The sequence below is a fragment of the Thermobia domestica genome, chromosome 9 (genome assembly GCF_964235325.1).
Source record: "Thermobia domestica chromosome 9, izTheDome1.hap1.1, whole genome shotgun sequence".
NCBI classification, from domain to species: Eukaryota; Metazoa; Arthropoda; class Insecta; order Zygentoma; family Lepismatidae; genus Thermobia; species Thermobia domestica.
This window is the reverse complement of record NC_137462.1, coordinates 108,675,538-108,697,515: the sequence shown is the minus strand read 5'-3', so window position 1 is coordinate 108,697,515 and position 21,978 is coordinate 108,675,538. Positions and strand designations below refer to the sequence as shown.

General features: G+C 33.0%; 1 protein-coding gene across 2 annotated transcripts in view; it reads right to left on the bottom strand.

Moving 5' to 3' along the window:
• The window catches only part of LOC145694917 (activating transcription factor 3-like), a 167,461-nt gene that overhangs the window by 30,455 nt on the left and 115,028 nt on the right, over nt 1-21,978 (bottom strand). The window lies entirely within an intron of this gene.

The window sequence follows — 21,978 nt, the reverse complement described above, 5'->3', positions numbered from 1 at the left end:
ATTACTTATGAAACAATTAAGCTCAATAAAAAGATATTCTCGAGTTAAAAGTATATGACTTAACTTCCTGTCAAATAATAAAGATTTATTATTTGGAGGGAAAGCATTCAAAGAACTTGTGGTAACTTTAGTGCTAATAAGAGCAATAAACATATTTCCAAAGAATGGATTTACAAAATGATCATTTCTAGCATGTACATGCTTATAGAGTTTCAGATTAGAAAGTACACTTCCAAGTTAAGTTTTGGAGTTATGCTGTAATGGATATTTCAATGTACTGTTATATTCAAGTGCACTCAGTTTCTGTGCACATTAGTATTTTGTTATGCAAGTTATAACCTGTAATTGAGAATAATGTTTTTTATAGCTATTTCAAAACATTATTAACGCATAGTTATGAAGATGATTTAGTCCTATATCTGAGAATAATTGTCGTCTAGGTAAGAAGGTGACTGTTTCTATGTATGACTCCTGCAAACTCGTGAAGTCTTATTTACAGAGTAGGAATACGGTCTCGAATTTCATCTCCTACTGCTTTACGATACGCTTAATGGTTTCCGACCATGTAAGTACCTTGCAACAAAGGTGTAGCCCTATATGTTGTAATGTTGAGCTCTTCATGCGCGCTATTCTCAAAAGTGTAAGACTAAATAGAGCATATCAGGTTGTTTTCTGTTATTCCAACAGATACACAAAGAAGATAAGACAAACCTACGAGAAAATGAAAAAGATAATTTTGAAACTCATCAAAGAAAACCGTTGATTCAAAGAAGAATTATTTAAAAGGCTGGACATTTAGAATGCAGACTGAGCAAGTATCGGAGAGGAAGATTTCTTCTCAAAGGAACAGGAGGTATTAGGATAAGCAACCCAATCAAAACTGAGAGGAACAACAGAAAGTGATAAAAAAAATACAAAGTGAGAACCAGCAATCGACTATAGTAAGCGGAGGAATAAAAATAAAGATGGTGTTCGCCCGACGGACAGGTACAATCACATAAAGAAATCAATGGGTGGACGAAGAAAAAGAGTAACAGGATTGGTTCCAATCTAACCGAGAACCGATTTTACAACTTAATACAAAAGTAGTTCGAGAGATTCCAGTATCAGCTGAAGGTTGACGTTATGAAGAATGTAACGCAGAAGTTTAGTAGTGATTAAAAAGCGGAGAATGTTCTTGAAAGATTAAAAGTGAATGTCAGTATTAAAGTAGAAATTGATATGAATACAAGTTAAAGCCTTTGTACAATTTGTAAACAACATATGAAGTAACTGGTATTAGTGTTCGATTGCAGTACAGCGTGAATATTAAATTAAGAAATAAGTATTATTAAAGGTGTATTGTAGGCAAATGATCTGATTTGTTATTGTTTAGATGTACAATATGAATATTTCACAACAGTCATCGATATCAGGCCATACTGTTAATTAAGATATATAATCACAATCTATCATTAGCGATAAACACAAATGTTTACTGATAATCACAATTAATAAAACATACAGAAGGTGATGATAGAACATTCTAGTCTGCGATGAGCTGAAAAAGTTTTGTACAGCTATTATGTAATATTAGAAAATATTTAAATAGTCAGTCAGTGAAAATGCGAACACGATGTTTTGCTTTGAGAGGAAAGGATTTTGACTTAAATGCTCCATGGACACTGTTCCAGAATTAATTTTGACAGTGTATGATTAGAGAAATTTTGGACTGGATAACCAGTTTGTTCATAGTCGATCTCTTCATTATAATGTATCAGTCTCTAAGAACCACGTTACCACTGTTCCATTACGCTCCAAGAAGGAAAACTAAAAAAAAAAAAAAAATGAATGTTATAACATTCTGCAAATAATAAGAAGAAAAATTAGAACTTAAAAGTTGTTCAAAATAAGTTTCTTTGATTATTCACAAAGATGCCACAAACATTTTGTGGTCGCTTTGTGCTATAAATATACTATTAGAAATAACGACAAGAGAAAAAAATAGAAAACAAAACAAAAATGAAAAAGTAAGAGGAAAAGTGATATAATTCTGAAGTTTAAAAAGAAACCTCGATAGGAGTATGAAAAAAGAATAATAGAGAGAAACGCAGAAACAAAGGAAATAAATAAATGAGAGAGGAGAGAAATTTGGTAGTTTTGACACAACAAACAGACGAAATCTAAAATTACAGAGTCCGTTGTATCTTTGGCTAGCATAGTGAAGCATAACAGTAATTATTTTCTGGTATTCCGTTTCAACATCTGTTCTGGAAGGCGAGACCACTAGGTTGATGCATATTCCTCTGTGTGTGTCTGTATGGACCACCCAACAATTCGACAGGATTGTATGTGTCTTTCTCTCGCTCTCTGGCTACAGAGATAACTATAGAGATTCTTTCCTTTTCTTTCTCTGTATTCACTGTAGTAGATATGCAGTGTATCATTTATATGGCGGGGCTCCCCTTCATTTATCTTACACGATGAAAAGACACAGAAACCAATCCACCATCAGTATGTATTCTTGTCTGTATGCATTCCAGCTACGTAGAAGTTTCTTTTCTTTCTTTGTTTTTATCTACAGTGTCTCAATACATCTTACAAATCTGGGACAAGAAGAAAAAAAAAAGAACTTTGTTCTCTTGCAAGCTTCCTTTTATGACGATAGCTATAGACAATGAACAAATTTCGTGAAAATCCTCTTCTATATTTTACGAAAGACAGTAGACATACTACTTTGTGATATTTTAGCACATTAGCTGTCGTTGCTATTTCCTTCTTATGATTTATCTTAAAACATCTTAATTTGAGTACCTTTGTTAGTAGTACAGTATTACGAAGTCCGAAGTAGTGCAGTATTACACCGAAAATTAAAATCTGAATCACCACACTGATTTGAACATGAAACTATCCCTACAACTCCTTGAGTCACATGAATAATTATAGAAACAACTGCCCTTACAACATACTAGGAAGGGACGGTGACTAGCATACTTAGTATAGTGGTAACAAAGAATTGAAATTAAAATAAATAATCAAAACTGAAACTACATAATACTAGTATTCCATATACGACGTAAAATTACAAACACGTTTTAAACCGTTGAACTATCTGCAAGTGAAAACTGGACTTTAAAGTGCAGAGATAAACATATGCTGAGAGTATTCAAAAACATTTGAGAAAAAAACATTTTAAATATTTACAGCACAAAAGATTCGTTGATGAAAGTTTAATGTCTCTTTTCACTCAGTACAGAAGATGTGTACGCATCTCACTACTTAAAAGAGATCAGAACAATTATTCATTTCTTTTTAATCTAACACTTAGTATTCCCAATGGGCATGGAACCGAAGTAATGAAGTAAAATAAAGTATATCAAGAAATAAGTAAGACACTGAAGTATATCAAGAAACCAGACCTGTTTGTAAAATAATGATTAAAAAAAAAAAAAAAGTCACAAACTGCCCGATTTTTATTGGTAGGACAAATTGGTCAACCGACAAGACAACGAGTGACATAATTTATTTCTCCCTGGCAAGGGATATCATTGAAACAATACAAATATTTTCTTCTTGATTAAAAAAAAGTAATTTGTTAATACATTATAATTACTGAACCTCACGAATTTTAGAGGGAAACCATCGTTTGCCGAGAGAAAGGAAAGCCTTGCAACTTTGTAAGTTAACTAGAACGCGTAGGCGTTTGCTTAACACCCACCGAGGCCAAAGAACGTACTGGATATACTGCCAAAGGAATACCCTAAGGCTACAAACGGGGTCCACATTGAAAAAAAAAAAAACTTCACAGGTAAACGCTTCTTTTTTTTTTTTTTTTTTTTTACTTATTTCTGTATCTACTATGTGCTTCATTCCTCAATAATAATACGTTAACTGTGCATTGACAAAGTAACTTTATGGAAATGACGGAAACAGTAGCAAAACATGCATACTGAAATGTACATATGTATAAAGACCAATTTTATTTGTTACTAATATCCAATTTCCATAACTTTTTCGAAACAAAACTCTTTCCGAACAGTCTTATTTGATTAAATTAAAATCATCTCAGTTCACATTTTTCTATATAATTCTCTTGACTATTGTTAGACCAAAAAAAAAAAAAGTTATCTAACAAAATTGCAACATAATAGAAATGGTATTTGTTATGAAGCAAAAGTTCGTAGTGATTTGTTACTTTCTGAAGAACCACTTGAACAATTATTCATGCTTAGGGCAGTGTTGGGTAAGTTACTTGTAAAAATGTAACGCGTTACAAGTTACTTTACTTTATCTTAAAATGTAACGCGTTACTAACGCGTTACTTGCCCCAAAAAAGTAACTGTTACTTTACTTCGAAAGTAACGCGTTACTAAAGCGTTACTTTTAGGTCTGAAACTTTGAATGTGAAAAAATCTTATTACTTCAATTTTCCATACTACTATTACTACCGCTATTTTATTATTATTATTATTATTATTATTATTATTATTATTATTATTATTATTATTATTATTATTATTATTACTCGTTCTGAATCGCTTTATGTAAATGCAAGGACAAATTTTTACTTGACAGCTATATAAATATTTTCATATAATGTAACATTGACTAAAATGCCATACTGCGTTACTCATAGGGATGGGCTACGGTGATCAGATGTACTGATTTTCGCAGTACAGTACTGTTTTTCAAAGAGCTGTCCTGCGTGTTGCGAAGATGCCTAGGAAATCGAGAAATAGTCTTCTTTTAAATGTTCTGCGAAATGTCCAGAGTTAATTTATTTACAATATCTTAATGTTTCATTCTTTATTCACAACATTTTGAATCAAATGCACTCTTTTGCTGAATGATGAACCGCTGTGTTTTTTAACACTCCTCGAAAGACTAGGGATGGAAAACAATCAACAAACCATTTTTTTTTACAATACATTGCTTTTACTGAGAAGGGCTTGTTGAGATATAGGTAAAGTAGGAAAAGTTTATTTTTCAACTTATGTTAGTGATGATCAAGTTAAGTACCTGTAGAAGTTCCCGTGTGCCGGTCTAAATTTTCTCTCATTTCTTAAAATAATACCATGCTTCGAAAATCATTTTTTTTTTTTTAGGCCAACACGAAGTTTCACTGTATGTTCATAAAAATAAACCATTTTGTCATTCATCAAAGCATTTGGAGTTGTGTTGAATTCCTGGAATACTTTAGTTCAGTGCTTCTTCTTTTTTAAAAAAATGTTGATTAACTTAAGGTTAACATTAAATGAAATAAGGATATGCGTATTGCCGACGCAGTAAACTACCATATACTATTATACCTGTGTCCTACTTTTCGTTTGTTAGAATCTGGTCACTCCAGGATGGGCGAGTTTTCTTTGAAACTCGGTTTGACTAGAAACAGACACATTTGAGCTCGACTCGGGAACTCGGCTCGAAAAATTTCCTTCAACTAGACTCGAATTCGGGTCGAGTTTCAAGTGGAATTGAGCCAAATCTGGTGTGTAGTTTCGAGTATTCTCTTCAAGTATCTTGCATAGACAATATAGGTTATCAATGATACTACTACTACTTTTATTATTATTATTATTATTATTATTATTATTATTATTATTATTATTATTATTATTATTATTAATTATAACAACACTGTGTTTAAACATGAAAGGTAGGCGGTTTGTATTTGAATACTAAAAAGATATTTAATTGCCAACCTCGGTAGTCGTGAAGTCTAGAAGTCAAGAACATTGTTCACGAGCTTCTGAATTTGGGTTGAGGGTCTAGGTTGAGTATTCGGGCTCGAGCCAAACATTATTAAAAGTTATAGGGCACTGGCCAAATATCTTCAAAACTGCTCGGCCCAGGTTTAGAATTGTCAACGACTTGAGTAGCTCGCCTCACAGCTCATTCACTACCGACCCGAACCGAGAAGTGAGCCGAGTCAACAGCTCACCCAACCGAGTCGGCTAGAGCCTTCGGCCCAGATGAGCCGAACCAAGCAAATGGCTCATCCCAACCAAGCCAGCTCGAGCCGATGGTTCACCCCAAGCAAGCCGGATCGAGCCATCGGCTCAGTTGAGCCGAGCCGAGCTGAGCTTGTTATAAAAAAATCTCTTATGGTCTCGATATTGAGACGAGAAGAGATGCGAGCAGTGTCCCCTCTCGTGAGCAACACTAAAAGTATTCCATATTACTGCTTAACTTACATTTCTCATGGCTTTCGCTTTCCAGTGTAATCAGGCCATGATTTCAAAACGAGTAAAAACGAGCGAACCATTTATCAAACTCAACTCCACTCGAAACTAGACGCCAAAAACAGTGAGTCGGCTCGGAACTAGACTCGACAATATTACCTTTGACTCAACTCAAAATTCGACTTGAATCTGAGTCTAGTTTTAGCTCTACTCTTGCCCATCAATATGCGTTAGAAAAAATGATTGCTTATTATTCTTTTGCTAAACTAATTATATAATAATAACAATGTTATGCAATATTGAAAATACAGAATATTGAGAAACATTACACTACAACTAATAAAATGAGAACACATTAACTGAAGGTGAATCAAAACTTGCCAGTAATTCTAAAATCGATACATGCTTTTTAAAGCTAGTTGTTCCAAACTCTATAATCCACGGGACTCTAGAATCTGCAAACTGATCTGAAAGAGCTCCAATATTACAAACCATCAACAAACTATTTTCTAGTAATAAAGTAAGCCTGTTCATCAGAACACAGTTTATTCATATTAACCCCTTACTCTATATTGTTAATTACGGCACTCTAGTTGTTGACAAAATTTCCCGCCGGGGCACCACTTTACTTTTAAATTCTGTCCACCATCATTTTGAGCTTTTAAGAAGTAGTATCTTTCAAATGTTCGAACGGTAAAATATTTTCGTTCTCCATCTTTATAAAAACAACCAATCAAAGTAAAATAGGCTATCGGTACAATTGCACTCGTAGTTCACTCAGTGAATGAATTGGAGCTGTCAAAATCTATGACAAAACTTTCCAGGTGCTTGCAATCAGTACACGCGATTTCCCTGAGGCTGTCCTCATCTTCCAAAAACAGCAAGTGGTACTATGATCTTATCTGATTCCTTGAGTGCCGGTGACTGACTATCGGTCAGTGACATCGTTCATGCTCCATTGCTTCATTCCGAGAATTTCACTTACAGGAAAGAAACTTTTGTTTCCGAAAAATAATATACATATATTGTAGTTACTCATCCGAAATGTAACGCGAAAAAAGTAACGCAAACTAGGTACGTTACTTAAAAATTTGTAACGCATTACCGTTACAGTTACTTTGGAAAACATGTAACGCGTTACTAGGAAACGTTACTTAAAAAGTAACGCGTTACAAGTAACGCGTTACTTGCGTTACGTTACTTCCCAACACTGGCTTAGGGTAACCGTTGAGTAGACAGTGGTCCAGTGGAGAGTAATCACTTCTGATATAATAGGTGGCTAGTTTGATCTCAGGTCATGCGACATTATACTGAACAAAAATGTGGATTTTTCTTCCATCAATTTCTTTCCTAATAATCCTCCTGCATTTACTTTATGTCCTCTTTAGGCTACAAGCATAATTCCACGAGAGGTTAAAATATTTCATTTTTGATTACGTTGTTCTAATTATTAAATTTTATTCGAACATTCACATAACCAATATAAGAATAATATTTTTACTCGAATTTTAACGACTCTAAGAGCCTTGAAAGCGTTTAATATGTCGAACTTCGTTGGCAGCTTATATGGTTGGAATCCTACGTTAAGCTATAGCTCAACGTCTTTTACATTTATATCTCGGTGCAGTAGCTGCCACTGAATATACCTAAATGGCAGAATGTAAATGGACAAGATTCAATTTGTATTTTTAAGAAAATGAGCATTGCTTTGTGCATTATGTAATTGCTTGCAATAAGCGATGAAAGGGTGGAGACCTACATAAAATAATATCTTTCTTTACATACTTTGTAACATAGTTTGTTTACATGTTTAGGTACGATTCTTAAAGTCGACTTAGGAACATAATGTTCGAATTTGAACTTGCTTTATACATATATATATATATATATATATATATATATATACATGTACAGTCAGTCACTCATGCATGTATTCTTGACCATTTATACATACAGTGTGTTTGTATTATATTGCGCTTGTGTTGCTATATCATTTAACTAACAGTTGTAAGTAGGTCTTTCATACTCATGCAAGTCAATATCAATTACTAAACATATGGTGTAAGAGAAAATATATAACACTTGTTGAAAAGTTCTTACAAGTTCTTCAAAGGCGCCGTTGAAGAGAATGGCGGTTCTTTTCATTCACTTTTTGAACGAGATCATTTGTTTTTTCTTCTTTTTCTTTTGCCCTCCATAGCCTTTTAAACAGCTACACAAGAAATTGTGAAACTAAAATTACCCTTAACACACACACATACACACACGGTTATGGTGTTCTGATCACTATCAGTTATGTATAAAAGATCAAATGGTACAGCACAAGGGAATTAATTTATGCGTTTCCACCCACCGGGACCAGAGTACTTCAGTCTCTGCTTGAGAGGGAACCTCGAGTATGGGTCACCAGCACAAGAGAGCCCAGTACAAACACTATGTACACATGTACGCGCTCTATGTAACGTGACTGCAGTTTTCATGTCAAGGATAAGACGCATTCACATACACTATATTCTACGGGACAGGGTTTCTTGAAAGCTTGCGTACTTGCTTATAAATCATTTTATTCTCTACGACTGGAATCAGCTGTCTGTAATTCTGTATTTCATAGGTAGTAATGATGAATTGTAGCCTATTGCACTAATCGTTATTATCAACACGCCATTAGATATATAACCAAGAACCTCATTTTTTTCACATGATTTTTTTTTCTAAGTACCACAAGAGCATTCATCTTTAACAAATTCTAACGATTCACTATGGGAAAGCGGCTAATGAACACCACACTGCTACTGTTTTCCGAATAGCTTGGGATCGAACAGCGTTCTTTCTGATTACACGTCTTCTAGTGAAAAGAGATACTTGGAGATTACAGCCTGAGTTTCTGTTACTTCAATCTAGTTTTAGCTCTATATCACTAAATTAAATAATAATTATAATCACACTGGTTAGCTCTTGGAATTATCGAAAATAGATGTCCCAAGTACAAAGAAGGAAATGTTACTCTCGCTTCTGTGGTATCAGTTTTATACAGGGTTGTCCTCTTGATTTACAAGGCGTGAGCCGAATGTAACTTGTGAAGCCAATATGGACAAATTGTTTCACGCTAACTTTCACTTCTCATATTAATGGTAGCAGTGGCGTACACAGAGGTTCATTGAGGTGGATTCAAGCTCCCAAGTTCATATAATTTCATATGTTTGTATACATATATCTTAATATGATAAAATGTTTATTTTTACAAATTATCTTTCTTATGAGGGGTTAAAACCTTAACGCCATTACGTATGCAACTGAATAAAATAATAAGTCATATCCCACTGTGAGTGTACTTCGCGACTCATATACAGTTGCAATAGTATACTGTCTTCGAGCGACCTTCCTTTCCCCTTCCACCAACTGGTATTACTGTAGGAAGACAAATGTAACATAATAGGTATTTGGAAGTGCAACCGAAATGGACAAGCAGAATGGTAATTGCGAGAATAAAACTTATCACGGAGGATTGATAACTATCGAAATTAAATTTGATTCATGATTTTAACTTCATATCTGCAATAATAATAATAATAATAATAATAATAATAATAATAATAATAATAATAATAAAACCACTATAAACACTTCGATTTTCTCTCACGAACTTTCACTGTAATCTAGATCTGTGCATGGATATATCCAACGCATTATGATTTCTAAGCATAAATCTTTACAAAATAGAAACTGTCAGCAGGATCTGATCACCATTTACATTGAGAAAGCATACATGCATTTATGCACATAATATGTGGATAGGAAACCTTCCGAAGTATTGGAATCACGAAACAAATAAGGCCAGAGAATATATATATATATATATATATATATATATAACTTCCTTGTTCCCCTTTGGGTATTAGAAACATACACAAAATGACGAGGGAGTCTGTCCCTTTTTTGCATACACCCGCTATACGAGAGTTTTGCACGGCCGGCGTAGGCAGAACAAGTTTCTGTGCTGCATACAAATTTATGTTGTTGCTTCCACTCGTTCATTTGTTACTTTTATTCCATTTACTACAGAGGGTATACGGGACTTGACGTATGGAATGTGGTACGTGAACCCTTTTTCCACACACCTACAATTCGGCATGGACTTCTTCTCTTGTAGCACCTGGACGGATACGCGAGAAAATGAACAAGAGCATTTCTCTTTGTATTGCATTACTACTATTACTACTACTACCAATAATAATAATAATAATAATAATAATAATAATAATAATAATAATAATAATAATAATAATAATCCTTCCTGCTTAAGTTGCTAATGCACGTGCTTTTTGTGTGTATGACTCTTAATGTCTTATTCTGGGTTCGATTTCCAGTGGGGACACGAAAATAACAAGCATGCAATTAGTGTGCAACTCTAACAAAAAAAAAAGTAATACACTCTTCAATACATACACACACACAAACACACACACACACACACACACACACACACATATATATATATATATATATATATATAATATGGTTGCCAACTGGCCGGTATTTCACCGGCCTGGCCGGAGATATTGCTGCTATTTTGATTAAGGCCGGTGACCGGTACATACTTCTTATCAGTCCCTTTATGACCGGTATTTTGAAGTATGTAATCCAGAACAAAAGATCGAACATCGAAATCCTTTAATATTAAAGTATAGTATAAAGAGTAAATTTCATTTTGTAAATCCAAAATTGTCACGTAAGGATTAATATACTTTTGTTCATCTGTTTCGATAATTAAAATCACAGAAATTGCCGTATTTAGATTTTAGTATGTCATTTCGAACCTATTGTGAATTGCTGCAACAAAATGTTTTATGAATTTCTAAAAAGTATATTCATATGTTTATTTATAAGTGTATTAATTTCATGTATTTTTGCTATGGTAGCTATTTCAATTTTAGTTTGTGAAAATTAATTGTATAGTATTTATCTATATTGTTATTTTTATTATTATTATTTTTCTTTTAAATCTATTATAATAATAAAATTGTAAAATAAAATTGTTCAGGTCTTCTGTAATTGGAAAATATATTCTCTGTTGAAGACAATAAATAAATAAATAAATAAGTAAAAAGGGACAGTTACTGGTGAATACAATAAAATGATCAATACCGACTTGCAGTTTCTTATTTTTAGCATAATGTATCTATTAAACTTATTAGTGAATGTACTAACGTTATCCAGAATACAGGCACTAATGCACTTTCATTCACAATAGTACAGCGTGGTCCGGAAGTGAGCGTACCCCTAATTGGTGTTTTCTGGTGGTTTTAAGTCTATGGACTTCCTTACCTGCAGAGGCTAATGAGTGGTTGGTGCCTCAACTGGAAGAAAATGATATCAAAGACAGTGATACAGCAGGATGGAGCACCAACGCACTTCGCGATTCACGTGCGCAATTATCTGAATCAGACATTTCCTGGCCGCTGGATTGGAAGAAGTTGTGCATCTTCACCAGCTCCCTTTGCCTGGCCTCCAAGAATTACCGATCTGACGACACCAGACAATGCTCTCTGGGGTTTCATAAAGCAACAAATAAGAAACACTCAATATCACACAACGCAGGAATTACGAGCAGCTGTGGAACACGCCTTCAATGTCGTGACTCCGGAGAATTTGGCGAAGAATTCAGCTGTGTTACGACGTGGATGGTGATCATACCGATGTTTATGACTCTTAAGACTTCAAGGTAACTGTGTACAGACATTCTACCATAACTAACACTATACTGTTGAAACTAAAGGGGGATACGCCCACTTCCGAACCATCCTGTATGTACATTTTCTTCCCACGGATGGGTCCAGAGAAACATATTTTACACTTAGTCTATATCATAGGGAATTTTGAGGAGGTGCTGGTAAGTCTATTTTCCGGAGTTGGAAACCCTCACAGGGCCTGCTAATCAACTATTTCTTTGAGCTAAATAAAATTATATATGTGAGTGTAAGGCTTTATGCATGGTTTTGAAAAATAATCAAGAAATACGATTTTTCTATAAACATGAAAAACGTGTATCCTGCACGTGGCGATGGAAGATACACATGATTTCCATCTATTTATGGTTGTACAGATTGGTCCTGGCGTATAGTGTACTACAGAAAATTTTGAATATGATACAGAATCTTGCTAAAAATTGCCTCTCCAGATTTTTTTTTTTTTTTTTTTTTTGTCAGTGCTATTAGATATGATGAAAATGGTACTAACGTGTATCCATATCTTGCTCTTCATTATGACACTAGTAAATTGACAGTACATAATACGGTTAATGGGATATAGCCCAACATTATGAGGCATTTTCAAACTTTAATTTTTGTCTAGCTATACAAAATTGTCCAAAAATAAGACATAAAACGATAGATTACGAGCTAAACAAAATGGCTTCCTTTATAGGGTAAAATCAGATGTGTGGTTTTCGAGAAAATCGACCATCGAGAAAAAAGAAAGGGATGGAATGTAGCATACTAAAACAGCTAAGAGCGAAACGAAGATTCCAAAGATTTTTTTCAATTCTTAGTAAAGTTACGACTTAAATTTTCAAACAAATTTATTTTTATGGTTTATGGCGAATAGAACGAAGAAATACTCATAATTTAACTATAGTTTTACAGATCAAGCAAAGTATGATTTAGAAAGAAACAAAGAAAAAACTATTCAGTGCTAAGGCAGTTGGTAGCCAAGGATGAATGTGTTGAAAATTGTAAATAGGGCCTAGCATACACCGAGTCTTGCCATCAGTTAGCAATCTTAATTTCAATATTCCTTGAACTACATTCAACCTCAACTCTTCCTGCCAGATCCTGTGACGTGGTCCTGCAATCCAACTCTCTTGGGGCGACATAATGTTGTGAGAAACGCTACATACTGTAAGGATCGATCTTGCATGATGGTGTATGTGTATATACTTGTAAACTGCACCGGATTGGTTCGGTGCACATGCTAATTGCAGATCCTCTCTTTCATAAACTTAATATTACACAAGGACGTAAAATATTAAAATTCAATTCTAGCTGTTCACTAAAAGTACCATGAATCTTTAGCAAATGTCTGAAAACATAATTGTTAAATCACAATTCCATGTGGGACGAATACATTTCTTGCTATTCACATTTAATGATTGGATTTTTAAATAACGATAAATGATTGTTTATATTTATACCAATCATATTCCTCCTATTCACTGAATTGTTAATTAGCAACGATGTAATATGAAGACAAATCCCATAGAGGCATTTACATCACACGATACTTTATTCTCATATTGACGTTGAGGGTGAGCGAGGTAAAGATCAGACCTTATGGCGACCTATCTCGTGAAGTTGTTTATTTATCTACAACGTGTTCAATTTCAAACTAACCTCGCGACATACTAGCTCCCTCGTGGTCATATGCTTAGTGCTTATGAGTCTTAAGTGCAAAAGTCTGGTGTTAGATTCTCTGCAAGAGCTAGGAAACTAAACTCCAATTCAATCAACTGCAATATTCCGTCTTCTCAAGCGTTAATTTTAACGTGAAATACATCATAGATTTGTCTTGGAAAAAAGTTTTCAGATCGCTTCTGTTTTTATGTGACAATCGTTTGACCAAGGAAATTTTATGACTGTTATGGTGTGAGTTTTTAACAATAGAAAAGACGAGTGTCAAAACTTTGACGTTATAAGGTATTCAATGTATACACAGAAGAACAAACCTAGTTGCCGGTTCATAGGTACACACAAATCAGCCACAATTAAAATTTTAAAAGAGAGAGAAATTTAATTCATTGGAATTGACCGAAGTTTGACGTGTGATTATGAATAAGACGTGTAGTTTATAAATGTGTAGTATTGGTTACAGCCTTTGTACTGATAGAAAAGTTATAGACTGCAAAGACTATACTGTATATCCTCTGAAACTACAATAAGCTGTATGAAAATTTTACGTGCGTATCAGTTTAAGGGTAGTAATAGAGCAAGTAGGGAACATGAAAAACCAGAAGAAATAATTTCAATTTTAATTTCCTTATATGTTAGCAAGCTCCATAATTTTCAGTTCATTGCACATATTCTAAAGCACAGGGGAAAGACCTACCTTTCTCTGCTCAACAATTCTATTTGTCCCGCCCAGGTGTTCTAGTGAATGTGGTAAATCCTACCTTCGGGTGGAACTCATTCACAATAATAGCAAAATACGAATATGTAACTTTAGCATAGTAACACACCGTAACATTAGATGTTGAAACTGTGCTTCTTAATTAAAATTTCGAAAAAAAGAAATAAATAAAAGTGAGAGAAAACCTCGCCCACTTTTCATACTTTTCAACTTTTTTGACAATTTGACACTTCTCACATAACAGCACAATCCTTTACAGCAAGAGAATCAGAAAAGAAAAGTATAAAAGTAATTTTATATATATGTATGTATAAGAGAGGGGAGAAAAACCGGAAAGATGTACTACTAGCAAGAGGTGAACTTTTTTCTTGTTTCTCTTCGACTCACTGAGCCTAATACGCCTTCTGAAGATATCGTGTAACGAAATACACAGAAGTCTTTTAGAAACTGCAATTAATTATGTGGCATTCGCGCTAACAGCCTGTCAAAATAACCTGCCTAACATATTTCTACCGGCTTGTTTCGTGTTATTTTTTTCTTTTATTTTTATTCTCGTGTTATTACCTACATGTCATGGTTAAAATCTTTCTACTAAGTTTCCTCCATTCTACTGTCCTTTCTAATATGTAATGAACTTAGTAAGTAGTCTCTGAACACTTGACCTGTGGCAATGTGTACATATAATATTTCATGTAATTGTATTTGCACTAAAAATGTTAATTTTAATACCTTTTTAGATGGTTTATTTTCTATTACCGCTATTTCTATTTTCTCAAAATCGCAGGGTAGAGGGTATACTTGATGATTCATTAACAATGTGTAAGTAAAATTGAAGTGGTTCCCAATTATGATGTAATTTCACATTTTCGCACAGTATAGTTTGTTTGACGTATAAAATAAACTAACTCAAAGAGAAACGGCTTTTTAAAAGGTAATCTATGCTAATTATACCCCATTTTGCAAGAAAAATTAGGGAAACAATGTAACATATTTGTTCCAAAGATTTTTAAAGATAATTGGTGACTTGGTTTGATAATTATAATGTGACACAGGTGCCATTCTTACCTACTATAAGCCGGGATGCTCTTTCTCATTTTTGTCTTTGACGCACACCCCGTAAATTTACCTGAAACGTCGTCCTCCCCCCCAAAAAAGAAAGTATCACTTGCTTTTAAACTTATCTGAATGAATTTAAGATTCAATGTCCTCTGCACCACCGCACGCCCATGAACCCTGCATACGACTTTCATTAAAACGTGTATCCTTGTATTTTGTAACTTCTTTAAATTTTCAATGAGCAATACCTATATCTAATCTTATGGATCTAATTTCTCCCTTATGCATATCCCTACAATAAGCAATACCAATATTAATAGCTCACAAATCAATTGGAAAGCTACTTGAATGCAAAAGCAGTATTTTATACTCAACCAAAAATTTTCTCATAGTATCAAAACTAGTTATTCACTACATTGGCTATGAACTATTAGGACCGTGATTGACAGACTGAGGGATCTTAATTGTATAATAGGTAGATGTTATCCCCAAGACTCCCGCTCATCTAGTAAAAAATATCTAAATATTTCGCCTAGAAGATTATGTAACCCATAACTTTTTTATTGTTTTTCAGTTTGCATAACATTGTAGAAATTAGCTATAAATAGAAATGATTCTGCATTATACGTTATATTTAACTAGTTTCTCTTAAACCTTCGACTTGCTGAACAATATAGATTAAAATTGAGAAAATTAAATTGAAATTGAACGCAAATTTTAAGTTGCAATTAAGTCTGCAAATTTCCTGCATGCTAGCGCCGTTTATTGGCATCAAGCAGACAAAGACATTTACGTATTAGAACGAATGCGATCTAATGAAATGCTGCACTGTCTGTCATAGATATACTGAATATCTATTAATACATTTTTATAAGCTAAAATAGATTTAGAACAGCATATCTCAAACTGTGGTCCACAAACCACAGGTAGTCCACGGGTTGTACCATTTTGGTCCTCTTAGACAGAGTGCTTGTTAGGGTTGCCAGACGTCCGGCTTTTGGACATAGAAAATGATGTCCGGCTTTGGTACAAAGCCGGACGAGCTTTTGTCTTCCTTTTCGAGTTTGGAGGCTAATTATTAAAACAGGTCAACAAAGTTTCAAGATGCATTAAATATTGCCAGAATGGAGATACGATAAATAAGTTATTAGTACCATGACTTAACGAACCAAATTCATTCATTTGACTCCTTGCTGTCTGCTGTTAGAAAGCTAAAAATTGATGATCTTAACATGGATGATGAATAGTGTTTACTGAAGGAAATAATTTAGTCTGGAAATCTTCAGGAACTTGTGTCTGATGAAGAAAAGTATGCACGAATTTTAAAGAAGTGTTCATCGTAGCATCCCACATTTTCTCCATATCGAATTGTAATGCAGAATGTGAAAGAATATTCTCAAGAATGAAATTACTTTGGACGGAGGTTAGAAATAGAGTTAGTGTTGATACTGTGAAGGCTGAACTTCAATCTGTATGAATTAGAGTAGTGATGGTGATTCTGAAACATGTTTGTGTGCCACAATGTGTAATAGTCTTTAAGTGACAAATCATTGATAGAAACAGCTCAAACGGACAAGAAGTATCATTAATTAGTATTGCTGCCTGTTAGTGAGTCATCTTTTTTTACTTGTACTTTTTGTATTAGTTTACTTTAATAATGTATTAATATATGTATTATTTTTTCTTTTTCTTTAATGTGCTGTCTGATATAATCTGGAAGCAAACTTAAGTTTCGGTAAAAGCATTTAAAAAAAGTAAATGTGTTCTCTTTTCTGATTTTACAAATCTGACAACCCTAGTGCTTGTCCCCTCAACCCCCCAAAAAGGAAAAGTAAAATTAGGTGAATTGCGTACTACCATACAATAGTTCAGAATTTCAAACGGACAGATTATACAAATAATCATAGCTTATATAGATGTATTATTATTACTATTATTATAACCTTCAATTATTAAAAAAACACTTTAATATGTATTTTCTTCTATTAATACAAATATACAATAATACTAATAAATTAATACATTTTTGTTTACTTTTAAAATGATAAATTTGATTTCTAAAGAAACAATAGTAGGGTGGCCTATAGAATATGTAGACTGACACAAATGATCCTCAGTTGAAAAAAAAAAGTATGGTAAACGCTGATCTAAATTAGTAAAATTTCTATTCTGGAAACGTTTTTGATTGTTGCAAAATGCTTGATCATCTTAGATATTTAAGTGTATCTGCGTTGTACATCACTAGTCTATTATTATTATTATTATTACTGAGCAGATTAGTGAATAACCTTATAGATAGTCGGTGATAATAATTATGAACCAGGGAAAAATTATCAAAAAGAAACGAATTTATGTAATCTGCAGACTAAAGCAAACGATAGTAACTATATATATATATATATATATATATATATATATATATATATATATATATATATATATATATATATATATATATATATATCTAAAATGCACTTACCACAGAATCATGTCTGTCACCAATAGCTGATCTATCTCAATGTTATAGAGAAATGTTCATTCGTAAGTGGAGAAGATATCACTATCACATAACATGTAACACTAAGAACGTCAGATACGAGCTGTGTGGCAAAGATAGGTAAAAACAAAAAAAAGTACACGCTACGTTTAACTTCTACATGCAGTGTTAAGTCACGCCGAACGAGCAAGTAAGTCCGAATACTTCAGTTGATCTTGAAAGCAAATGTAAGAAAGAAAGAAAAAGAAAAAGTTCGTGACTAGTTGATTGTGAAATCTTACTACAAAACCTCTGTGTCAGCGGAATTTAATGAATTGCTTGAAAAAAGAAAGAAAAAAAGACACACTACGCAACTTACAAAATCGGTCAAGAGATTTCTGAGTTGTCTGCATACGTGAAGAGTGTTTTGTTCAAGGCATACGATGGAGCATCTTCTTTCACTGATACGTAATCTTCAAATTCAGTGAAGCAACTGTTGGATGGAATCTTCAACTTACAAATCGGAGGAAAAATATATAGGCCACACTCGTTTTGTTTCACATCCATGAGTACACGGAATTCCATCTGAACTCTTGAAATAGTGAATATGGTAAAACATGTTTTCGTCGCCTTTGCTTGCTCTCTTTAGCTTCGGTATATAAATCCAGGAAATTCACGTACCACACAAACATAAGACACTAAAAAGTCTCCACACCCACCCTCCTTTCTTCTTATCCTTGAACAATTTATTATAATAAATAAATAACCCTCACAGAGTAATCCCTCGCTTATAAATTGGAATTTGGAGGCAGTAAGTATCATGCTGGTTAAGTTGGAACACGTGTGAAGTGGATAAATTTAATGTCCAATATATACACGCACACACATGCTGTACTTAAAAGGTTACGCCTAATGTGAGATCTTATTAGTTTTTTTTTTAAAGTAGGCACTTATATATATATATATATATATATATATATATATATATATATATATATATATATATATATATATATACTTAATTAATATGTATTCATTTTACTACTATGTTACTTGTTATATGGTTGCAGACAATAAACGCATATGATAACAGGAAATTACAAAATGGAAGCAAAATTGAGGAAACGGAAAGTAGAAAATAATAAGAGTAAGTAATACGAGAGTAACATGAAATAAAATAAGATATATCAGTAAATATGCTAATAGGTCTAAGTGTACGTTTTTCTTATAAACATAGGATTAAAAAAACTGATTTCAAACATCTTTAATTAAAGATCTATTTTTTTTTTTTTTTTTTTTTTTGCGTGGTTTCCCATAAGTTATTTACTGAGTGGAAAATGTTCTCTCTCGTTTCGATCAGAAAATCCTGAATTCCAATTCTGTGGATTACTTTTTTTTTTTTTTAATCTTAACGGGGATTTTTCTGCAAATGCCGAGCTGATATATCCGTCCCAAAACTTCCTTACTCTTTCATATTGTTAACGTTTCAAGTGTTAAACGACCTTTAACAATTATATACGGAGAAATCTAGAGAAAATTGCATATTTTAAACAGGAAAAAAAATATAAAAAACTAAATCAAAAGATTGCGATCTTGGCCAATAATTAGTTTTTGGATCGGGAGAAGGGGCACAAAAATTTTGAACGGCCCCTAAATCGATTTTTCGTATTTTCTACTGAATAAGCGCATCATACTGAGCTAAGTGATAGTTTGCGTTCAGCTACACGATATGTAGTTCTCCAGATATAAGGCGTACAAGAAAATTTTTGATTGAAATATATTGCATAGTTTGATAATAATAAAAAAGTAGTAATAGTAGTCAATCAAAATAAATTAGTCTTTGAACTTAGAGTAATTTGTACAAAAATTAAATTATAGTTTAGTTTTTAACGTCTAGCTTAATAATTTTTTTAAAGCTAAAAGACCTCGATGGTAAATACAGCTGTATAGTAGAGTGTACCAAAAAAAAAAAAAAAAAAAAAAAAAATGTAAAATGTTTTTTTCTTTCTTTCAAGTCGTAATACCGCGGAAAAGTTGTGAATTGGGGAGACTAAAATTGAGTGAAAAGAGAAATAAAAATCGGTTTATATCTTCCGGGCGCGCACCTACTCTAAAATTTGCCGAAACATGAAAAAATACACAATTTTTAAGATACATTTTTAATATATATATATATTTTTTAATTAGCCTCTTTCTGAATGTAGTAGCTCAAATTCTCATGTATTAGAACCACAGAAAATAATGTTTGTAAGTGCTATATAAATCGACTAATATCTTCCGGTCGCGCATTGCCTTCAAAGTTAAAGAAATTTTAACACAAAACTTTACAAATAAAGGTAGATCAGAGTTCAAGGAGTACATGCTAACAACGTACATGTTTTCTTTTCTTATTATTAAATACAAATTTAGATGTTTAAAAACAAATTATTTTAGAGCATTAGTAATATTTATAAATAGTTTTTTGATTGACAAAACTAAGTTCCGTTAATAAAAAATCTGTTTATAAATATTACTAACGGTCTAATTTTTTTTTTTTTAACATTTACGGTAATACGACTTGAAGAAAAAAAATGTATTTTTGTGGGCTCACTTTGATGTATGGTGCTGAAATTAATTACAGACAAATTAGAGGAAACAGGAACACACTGGGAAATGCTTACACACACTCTCTTTCCTTAATTGCCATAAAACTTACATGTTATAATTCAAATGTTTCATGACTTACTTGCACAAACATGATTACATAAAGAACACTAGCATCAAATTAAGATTCTACATACTGATATGCATGATGTGATAAAATTTTAACGGATAATTTTATTATTATTATTTTACTATGTAGCTTACACTGTCACGTTATGTGTATATTTGTGCATGCTGAAGAACTTTTTTCTTTCTTGTATAAAGTCAACATGCAACTAAAGATCTCTTATTATGTAAAGTAATTTTGATTCATTTTGCATTAGCTTTTTTAAAATTTTTTATACGTAAGGCGCCGTGTAGACCTATGGGACCTACATTTCTTCCCTGTTCCGTTACTTCCTTAGGAAGCAGTCAGTCCGACCTCGCTGAATCTGCCATTAGAACGCCGTTAATGATTTTGTAAATTAAAAAAAATAAACAAAATACATATAAAAAATATATAAGTGCAATATTATTGGACCGTTCGCAGAAAACCTTTCCAAGCATCCGACCGACGGATTCCTAAGGAAATCAAAATATGGAGTAGACATGGGATCTACGCGTCCCCGGAGCAACTTTACTGTAGATATGGGCTTTATGGCCAATTTAACCAAATTATCAGAAAAGACTTGGTAAGCAATAATATGAGATCAAACATAGGTAAGCTGTTAACGTAAGAAGATTCCAAGTTCTCATCTCGCCACCTGTTATCCTAAATGAACTTTTTAAATCACTTTGGGGTTGCCCACGAGATGAGACATAAGACAGAGTTCTTCCAATAGAAACAGATACATTTTCCGAGACGAGATACTGCTTTCACAATACCTTTTCGAGGAAAGACAGCCTCACCTTCTTGTCTCGTATGGAACTCAGATCTCACTACCCGAGTTTAGGTATAGTACCTTTTGTGATGGTTCTGGCTTTAATTTTCTTTCCAAATATTTCTTACCAGATATTACTAATGCTTCCAGTTAAAAAAAGAACGATATTATAAAATACGATTTTTTCGTTTTTTTTAAGAGTTGCTAACTGAGAAGACGATCGAAGAAGATATTAGTTAAACTTCACCAATTTATATTTTAAAAAAAAATGAAACTAAAAAACATTATGGAAATCAGCAAATAAACATTTATGTTTTTACAGACTTGCCATTTACTACATAATTAGGAAATTAAGATAATAAACTTTGAATGATTTATCTGTTTATTAACAGACCATGTAGAAATGATAAATTCTGGAATTAAAGCAAATACTTCGAAAATCCCTTTCTCTCTGTTTGATGTTACTTTTTCGTATCACTTGATTAAGTTTATTTTTCTTCCTTCCTTTCTTCCTTTTTATTTTTGCCTGGGGTGGTTGAAATCGGTAAAAGGCTAATGGAATATTAATTTCAAATGGAATGTGAAATCTACGAATGTTAAAAGATAAATCGATTTATTGTTAGAAAACTTCATATGGGTCTCCTGAGTGGGGGTCCAATGT